Source organism: Zingiber officinale, chromosome 1B (genome assembly GCF_018446385.1).
Source record: "Zingiber officinale cultivar Zhangliang chromosome 1B, Zo_v1.1, whole genome shotgun sequence".
NCBI classification, from domain to species: domain Eukaryota; kingdom Viridiplantae; phylum Streptophyta; class Magnoliopsida; order Zingiberales; family Zingiberaceae; genus Zingiber; species Zingiber officinale.
In genome coordinates, this window is record NC_055986.1 from 42411469 (window position 1) to 42421292 (window position 9824).

Genomic DNA, 9824 nt, shown 5'->3' on the forward strand with positions numbered 1-9824 from the left:
ATATAAATATAAAATATAAACATTTGACCAAAGTGATTCTCATTTCAAAATATTTTAAAACAGATGTTCATACAAAAAATAGGCTTATAGTATACATCCCAACAATCTACCACTTATACTAAAAGACTGCTGTCATACATCTGATTCCCATCCCCTCAACATGCCTATTAAAAGCTCTCGCCGGAAGGGCCTTAGTGAAAGAATCTACTAGGTTATCTGCTGATGTAATCTTGGTGACAACAACTTCTCATTTTATGATGTCTCGTATCAGGTGGTACTTGCACTCAATGTGTTTACTTGCCTTATGGGCTCGTGATTACTTCGAGTTTGCTACTGCACCACTGTTGTTACAATAAATTGTGATAACTTTGGGAAAATTAGGAATCACATCTAAGTCCATCAAGAAGTTTCTGAGTCATACAGCTTCTTTAGCTGCATCAGAGGCTGCCACATACTCAGCTTCCACGGTAGAGTCTGAAACACATTTCTACTTAACACTCCTCCATGCTATGGCTCCACCTCCCAAAGTAAACACTTACCCCGAGGATGATTTACTACTGTCCCTATCTGATTGGAAGTTCGAATTTGTGTAACCCACATGTTGCAAATCATCTACCTGGTAAACTAGCATATAATCTCTAGTCCTTTTCAAGTACTTTAATATATGCTTTACGGCAGTCCAATGTCCTGGTCCTGGGTTACTTTGATATCTGCTAACCATGCCCACGGCAAAATAGATATCCGGTCTCGTACATATCATCACATACATTAGGCTTCCTACAACCGAAGCATAAGGAATTGCCTTCATCTCCTCTATCTCCTTTGGTGTCTTAGGACACATATCTTTAGATAAAGGTACTTCATGCCGAAAAGGTAGAAAACCTTTCTTGGAGTTTTGCATGCTAAAATGAGCTAGGATAATATCGATGTATGAAGCTTGGGATAAGTACAACATCATTTTCTTGTGATTTCTTATTACTTTGATGCCAAGAATATTTCCACATTCTCCCAAGTCCTTCATATCAAACTACTTGGGCATACATACCCTTACGTCTGACAACACTTTGACATTATTGCCAATGAGTAAAATGTCATCTACGTATAGTACAAGAAATACCACCACGTTTCTGTCACTTTTCTTATATACACAAGACTCATCCGGATACTAAATGAATCCATGAGACTGGATCACTTCATCAAACCGGATGTTCCAATATCTCAAAGCTTGCTTCAGTCCATAAATGGATCGATTGAGCTTACATACAAGATGCTCCATGCCCTTCGCAATGAATCCCTCTGGTTGCTTCATATAGATGTTTTCTTCAAGACTTTCGTTAAGGAAAGATGTCTTGACATTCATTTGCCAAACCTCATAATCTATATAAGTAGCAATAGATAAAAGAATCCAGATAGACTTAAGCATGACTACTGGTAAAAAAGTTTCCTCATAATTGATTCCCTCTTTCTGAGTATACCCCTTCGCAACAAGCCTCGCTTTAAAGGTTTCCACCTTCCCGTCTATTCCTATTTTACTTTTGTAGACCCATTTACATTCAATGGCTTTTACACCATTTGGTGGTTCTACAAGCTCCCAGACCTGATTAGAAAGCATAGATTCTATTTCAGAGTTCATTGCACTTTGCCAAGATGCTATATCTTTATCTTGGAGTGCTTCATCATATGTCCAGGGATCAGCTTCATGTTTACCAGGGATCAAGTCTGAAGACTCTCCCAAAAATATGAATCTATCAGGTTGTCTAACAACCCTCCCACTACGATGAGACACTACCTGTAATTGTGCATCATTTGTGATACGTGTTGCAGTTACTTGTGGTATCTCATCTTGTACCATTGGTACTAAAGTAGAAGTGCCCTCTCTTATTTCCTCAAGAACAATTTTACTTATGAGCTTGTGGTTCATTACATAGTCCTCTTCTAAAAATCGGGGATCTTTAGGACTATAAAACAAACCATCTTTCGTTCCTCTAGGATATCCCACGAACAAGCGAACTTCTGTATGTGATTCCAACTTATCAGCGTCTCCCTTTAGCACATGTGCTGGACTACCGAAAATCCGAATGTGTTTCAAACTAGGCTTACACTCATTCCATAATTCTGTGGGAGTAGAGGGTACTGACTTAAAAGGTACCAAGTTCATAATGTATGCCGTCGTTTCCAGAGCAAATCCCCAAAATAAATTTGGTAATTCTGAATAACTCATCATCGATCTAACCATTTCCATAAGAGTCATATTCCTTCGTTCTTCCACACCATTCTATAGGGGTGTACCAGGTGTAGACAATTAGGATTGAATCCCGACCTCTGATAAGTAACTCCTAAACTCTTCTAAGAGGTACTCTCCACCACGATCAAATCGTAGTGTCTTGATACTTTTACCATGACGTTTCTCCACATCAATCTTGTACTCTTTGAACTTATCAAAGCACTCAGACTTGTGGCGCATCAAGTAAATGTACCCATATCTCGAATAGTCGTCTATAAAAGAGATAAAATATTCGAAACCACCTCTTGCTTGGATAGTCATAGGCCCACACAAATCAGAATGAACCAATTCCAACACTTCTTTGGCTCTATACCCCTTTTCCTTAAAAGGCATCTTGGTCATTTTTCCTTCCAAGCAAGACTCGCAGGTCGAAAAATTTTCCACTACCAATGAACCCAAAGGTCCATCGACTATTAACCTTTGAATCCTACTCAAGTTAATATGACCTAACCTTAGATGACAAAGATATGTTTGGTTCATTTCTAAAGGTTATTTTTTCTTATTAGAATTAGAAGATGTGTTATTAATTTTTATTTGTTGCATCGTGGGAGTTATTGGATTAAGAGTATACAAATTGTCAACCAACGCACCAAAACAGATAACCACCCTATTTTTCTTGACAACCACTTTGTCATCAAAAGAAATAAAATATCCATTCATAAATAATTTAAAAATTGAAATCAAGTTTTTTCTAAAACATGGTATGTAAAGACAATTTTTCAAAATCAAAGTTTTATTCCTATCAAAAGATAAATAAACATCTCCCACTACAACAACCTCCACTCTCGTAGCATTGCCCATGTAGACGGTGATCTCCCCTTCATGTAGTTGTCTAATTTCCTGGAACCCCTGCAATGAATTACAGACATGATCAATGGCTCTCGTATCTACACATCATGTACCAGTAGATAACACCGCTAAACATGTTTCAACAACTAATGAATAAGATATACCTTTATTGTTCTCCTTTCTGCGAGGAAAGTCCACCTTCCAATGTCCAGATTGCTTACATGTGAAGCACTTGCCCTTCGGCTTCTTCACACCTGCCCACGGCCTAATCCCTTCAGGTCGAATCACTTTCTTTGCCAAACCAACTTGTTTCTTCTTCTTCTTTCTGCCTTTTGGCTTAGAGGCAGAAACATTTTCAACAATGTGAACTTGAGAACTTTGACAAAATAGCCCTTCTGCCGCTTGGAGTTCTGTTAGAAGTTTCACCAACGAATAAACCCTTTTGTTCATGTTGTAGTTCAGGCGGTACTTCTCAAAACTTTTGGGCAGCATTTGGAGAATTATATCGACCTGGGTTTCCCCATCGATTTTAGCTCTAAGGACTTCCATCTCATTCAAATGAGCCATCATTTTAAGGATATGATCCCTCACGGGTGTCTCCTCAGTCATGGTGGTCGTCATTAAGTTTCTCATGGCCTCCTGCCTGGCAGCCCGATTTTGGTGTCCGAAGAGTTCCTTGAGATTGAGCATCATGTCATAGGCAGTGGGTATGACCTGATGCTGATATTGCACACATTTGACATAGAAGCCAAAATGTAACACCGCACCATCCCATCTGCCTTAACCCATCTCCTATGTCTCTCTATCTCCTCTTCACTAGAATCCTTATCAGGCACGCTAGGACAAACCTCAAGAAGTACTAACTTATATTCTTCAGCAGTTAAGACAATGTCTAAGGTCCGTTTCCAATCAATATAATTTAGACCAGTAAGTTTGTTTTCTTTTAAAATAACAGCAAGAGGATTGAAAGCCATTTTGAAATCCTGAGAATCACAAAATAAAATATTTAGTCAAAATTTTAGAATTTAAATTAATATTAATTCCTCAAACAATATAATTTAAATTCACCAACACCTCAAAATACTGTGAATTTTGTATGCCACGATAGTGTGAACATATACTAATTCAAACATTTGTAAGAGAAGGTTTTATCCATTAATTTTATTATCTTGTCAACCTAACTTTATGACTAATAAAATTAATAGTTGATTCATCTTCAGTCACACAAATAATAGCAGTGACTCTGATGGGGAGGATACTATTAAATGTGCCTAAGTATATACCATTACGTGATACTTAGTCCATTAATTAGGATTGTTCCCCTTCAGATGGAGAAGATCACACATACCTAAATGATTTCCTATAATCATCCATAGAGGAAGTTTGATCTAGTGATCTGCAAACAAACTCATCCGATATGGAGGAATGCACTTAAAGCCAACGTGCAAGTTTGAATGCATCACTTACAAACCAGTAATGGAGACCGTGGAATTTATTTAAATAATCCCTCTCCTACTTAGTTATTTAAATTGAGAAATTTTAACATGCACACACATCACAACATATAAAAACAGCATCACAACACATAAAAACAACATATAAAGGCAATAAATATGAAAATAAAATTTCCAACTATTATGACCTCATCCATCGCTGTCCTCCAATATGCCGCCAATGGATCAAGCCATCACGTCTATCTTGCTTCCTTCTTCGCTGCGCCTCCGGTCCTCAAAATAGCACCACGCATAACAAGAATACAAGCCGCAACAGAAAGAAATCAAAATTTATATTTATCGATCCTATATTCCACAAAGGAATTTACATGTAATCTAGATCGAACAAAATGGCGACCGTATTTAATTATTGCAATCATGCACACAAAATAACCTCAACATGCCCGAGGGTTCAAATCATACACAAACACACAAAAAGCCATAATAGTTGGACCTAGGATGCCTGCAACCAAAGAATTAATCTTTTTAGCACATCCTACTATTATCCTGTCTAAACTTATATATGAGCAGTGCAAAATTTAATCGAAAACCAATCACACAGAGCCAGAAAACTCTCTCTGATACCACTTGAAGGCACTGGACTTCCGTTCTATTTCAATTTCCCTATACAAAAAATTGTACAAGTGTAGAACTTTTCCTAGCAACCCGCATGTTCGATCGGACATGTGTTTGATCAATCAAGCAAGTTCTTGACAGATCAAAGCACACCTTGATCAAAGTAGAAGATCGCTGGCCTCTTATGTTGGTATTCAAAATCGATACAAAGAAAAAAACTAAACTAATTACACAGCAGAATCAAAAAACAAGTTGTACCTTTCCTTTGTAGCTAAAAACCTCTTAATCTTCTGTCATATTCCTCTCCTCTTCTTGGATGTCGTGTGGGCGACGATCTACCAAGATGACAAACACCCTTCTTATCTTCTTTGTTTCCAAACCACCGACCACAAAAAGGAGGCTCTAGGATGGGTGCCTTCTCCTCTTCTTCCTCTCCTCCAAGCCGCTGACCCTAAGGTGGAGTTGGAAGAGATTTGTGCCGCTGATCCTAAGGTGGAGTTGGAAGAGGTTTGTGCCGCCAACCCTAAGGTGAAGAAGGAGAACCTTGTGTCGTTGGCCCTAAGCAAGAGAGAGAACCTTGTGCCGCTGGCCCTAAGCAAGAGAAAAGGAGAACCTTCTGTCGCCGGCCCTAAGCAAGAGAGTTATGGAAAACTTATGTTTAGGGGGTGCCACCTCCCCTTTTTATAACCCTTGTCGTCGGTTACAAAGAAAGAAAAATAATAGAATTTTGTTTAGAAAAAATATCTCTTTTATAATCCAATTCTGTTGGGGTGGCTGCGAGGCTTTATATAGAGGCTACAACAAGGACCTAGAGGAGGAATTGGTTTAGGCCTCCTGATGGGCTTGAGCTTCCTGTGTTCGGCTCGAACACTCAACTCAAATCCATCAATAATAACTCATACCACTAAAGGGTTATTATTGAACTACTGCACCAATCCCATATTACAATATGAGCTTCTTCTTATCATGAGTGCGTTAATCTCCCTATATTTAAGATATCGTATGCCCCTTAATTAAATGAGTTACTGACAACTCAATTAATTATCATATGATTCCAAGACTAGTACCACTCAACTTTATTATAATACCGGACTAAGTCCACCTACAATGTTTACATGATAATCCTTATGAGCTCCTTAAGGGGACATCATCTGCCTAAATAATTAGGACACAGATTCCTTCTATAATCAACAACAGACCATATAAACAATACTATCTCCTAGCTCATCGGACCTATTGATTTAATGAATAAATCTCACCTATTGATAAGTTAAAAAACTAAATACTAAGTATACGTGCTTGTTATTATATAAGGATTAAGAGGATGCACATCCATAATAACAGAGGTTCTGTTCTTTTATATAGTCAGTACAAATCAAACAACCTCAAATGATCCTGGTCAATACACACATAGTATACTAGTGTAATTTTATAGTTAAGACAGACTAATATCAAATTACAATATAACCATTCCAAGGGTTTGTCCCAATCTATCTTGGTTGTGAGCTACTATTTATAATTTATAAGGAACCGATAACATGATCTTCTGTGTGACACCACACGTCATATTATCTACAATATAAATTAAATGGACAACTGCATTGACATATATATAAATATAAAATGCAAATATTTGACCAAAGTGATTCTCATTTCAAAATATTTCAAAACAGATGTTCATACAAAAGCTAGGCTTATAGTATACATCCCAACAGATGTATGCCTCAATATTCAAATCAAGAAAGAAGAGAAGAAGAGACTTAGAAAATGGCGATGAGTGTTCTTTGAATCAATCCTTGCTAATGGAGTGATGGAGAACTAAAATCCGGCCTTGGATCGTCGATTTGAGGTCTTTGGGATGTTGGTGCTGTGGGACAAGCAAGAGGGGGGGGGGTGAATTATCTATAAGAAAATTATAACTTTTCTCAATCTTTCAACCCATATTTGTAGCATAATTGAATTAATGAATTTGAACAAATAAAAATTAAAAGAGGTGAAAGAATTACTTGGTTACAACTTAGGTGGTTGTTAATTCAAGACAAATGAAAGCACTAAAAAAATATCCTTCGTTGAAGGCGGAGAAACCTCTTACACTCTTCGAATGCTCATAAATAAGCTAGGAAATGAATACTAGAGTTGTTGAATATTTCCTAACTCCAGGGATCTTTTTATAATCTCTGGAAAACTCTATCCGTAGCTTGAAAGCGCCTTCAAGATGGTCCAAGGAACCTTCCATTAGATAAGTTTTATCAGTTGAGGATAAAACTCTATCTACTATTAATGGCTACTGGAAGGCGTCTTTTATAGCTGGAAGGCACCTTTGCACTGTTCATCAAAGGCGCCTTCCAAAAGGCAGATCAGCTCCTTAGTAGCTGATCTTTTCACGTGGGTGATTCTCTGGCTAACCGGAGTTGAGCTCATCAACCAGAGTTGAGCTCATCTGAATCCAACTCCGACCTTCTTCTCAAGAAGGCTTCCTCCCTGGCTTCTCGTCCCTTGAATGTCATGCACATCCTTCTCATCCACTGGTGTACTCTTCTGCAGCATCTCGTCCTTCGGATAGATCGAGCCCGTCGACTCCTTTCCTGTGCCATCATTCTTGCTAGCTACGTCTTCCACTCGACTTCTTGTATTTCTAAGCTCCTATATACTTAGACACAAGGATCAAATACAACATGATCTAACATAACTTGGTTGACCACATCAAAACTATCATGGGGTACTTACAATCTCCTCCTTTTTATGTGAATCAACCCAAGTTAAAGTTAGAGTTAAACAAAAGGTAATAACATGATAAATGAATTAAGAAATATTGAAATTAAAATAAAATATTGTAATTAATTAAGCAAGTCAATAAAATTACAAAATTTATACAAAGATAAAATGTCTTACTACTCACCCTTAACTTGTACTTATTTCTCTCCCTTTGATCACATCAAAAAAAATTTAAGAAAAATAAAATAAATTGTTATAAAAAATTTTAATATTTTTTTAAGCGTACATAATAAGAATTATCAGTAAGATAATATTTTTTAGAAATAAATTTAAAAATATTCTATTTTTTCTAATTAATCTTCTGTTTTGACAAAAATAATTTATAAATTAATTATTTATTTCGACAAATCCTAAAATTTTTTTATCAAATTTAAAAATAGTGATCTATATTTGTCGAAAAATTTTCATAGAAAAAAATTAGATTAATGAACAGAATTGATTAATTTTATCAGAACAACCAATTTTGCGAAGATAAATCTTAAAAATATTTTTTCAACTCTGAAAATTCATCTAAAATTTATAGATATGAAAAATAGATTGTCGAATACTAAAAAAATTAAATCTCCTAAATATATATTTTTTAAAATTTTAATATTAAAAATTAACTTTTTAGAAAATAATTTATAATAATTCAGATAAAATTCAAAAAAATGTCAAAATTTTTTATTATGATAGAAAACAATTAGTTTTATTAGAAAATGAATAATTTTGTGAAAATAAGTCTATAGAATATTTTCTAGTTTTAAAAATACATTTATCATAAAAAATAAAATAAAATATTTTAAAGAAAAAGAAAATTTTAAAAATTTTCTGTTTGCAGATTAAATCATTAGATAGCCTATAAAAAAATTTCCAACTCAAAATACTAACAATAGACATTTTAATAGACATTTGAATAATTTGTTTAAACATAGAGAAAAATAAAATATACTAAAATTTAAAACATGCATGAGATTAACTTTAAATTATATTAGACATGATTTGAGAATTCAATATAAATTATTTCCTACTTAATTAATCAAAAATTTTGGTAGAACATAATTTTTAGAGATTTTTCTAATTTGACCTCTATGATTCCTAATATACCAGTTTAACCATTTGTAATTTCTAAAATTTAAATTTCGTACCTCTTTTGGAGTTGAACATGTATAGTTATTTTTCAAGGATTCTATTTATTCTTTTAATTTATCATTTTAATTTTTGAGTTTATCAAACAATTTTAGTGGATTTGCATTAGCTAATTTTCTTTTTAAATCCACATTTCCTTCTTTAAGCTGTCATTTTTAGATTTTAGTTTACATAAAGATCTAGTTATTAATGTTATTCCAGAATATTGTTGATCGAGGGACAAAAGGTATACCTCACTTACCATATCATGTTTGAAGTTAGATACTCCCCCTTTGCTGCTTTCTTCAGATGTAGCTTCCCCTTCATCGATACTTTCTTCTTGATGACTCGCCATGAGTGCTAATCTGGTATACTCCTCCAGTTTAGACTCCGATGATGACTCATCCCATGTTGCCTTTAGATTTTTATGCTTTGGTTTATTTAGCCCTTTGTTCTTCTCCTTCTTCTTCTTCAATTTAGGGCAATCATCCTTGATGTGTCCTTCTTCTTGACAATTGTAGCACCTTGATTTCCGTTTTCTCGGAACAAACTTCTTGGCTTGTGACTTTTAAATTTATTATATTTAAAAAACTTAGAAATTTTTTTACTATGAATGCTGCTTCGTCTTCATCAATTGATGAGTCTGAATCTGGTCCGCTCTTCTAGGCTTGTAGTGCTAGGTTTTGACTTAGTCTCTTTCTTTGTCCTACACACCAAGACTCATATAATTCGAAAAAAGAAAAAAGGTTTTCTAGTGTACTTACTTTGAGGTCTTTAGAGATATAGTAAGAATCTACTAT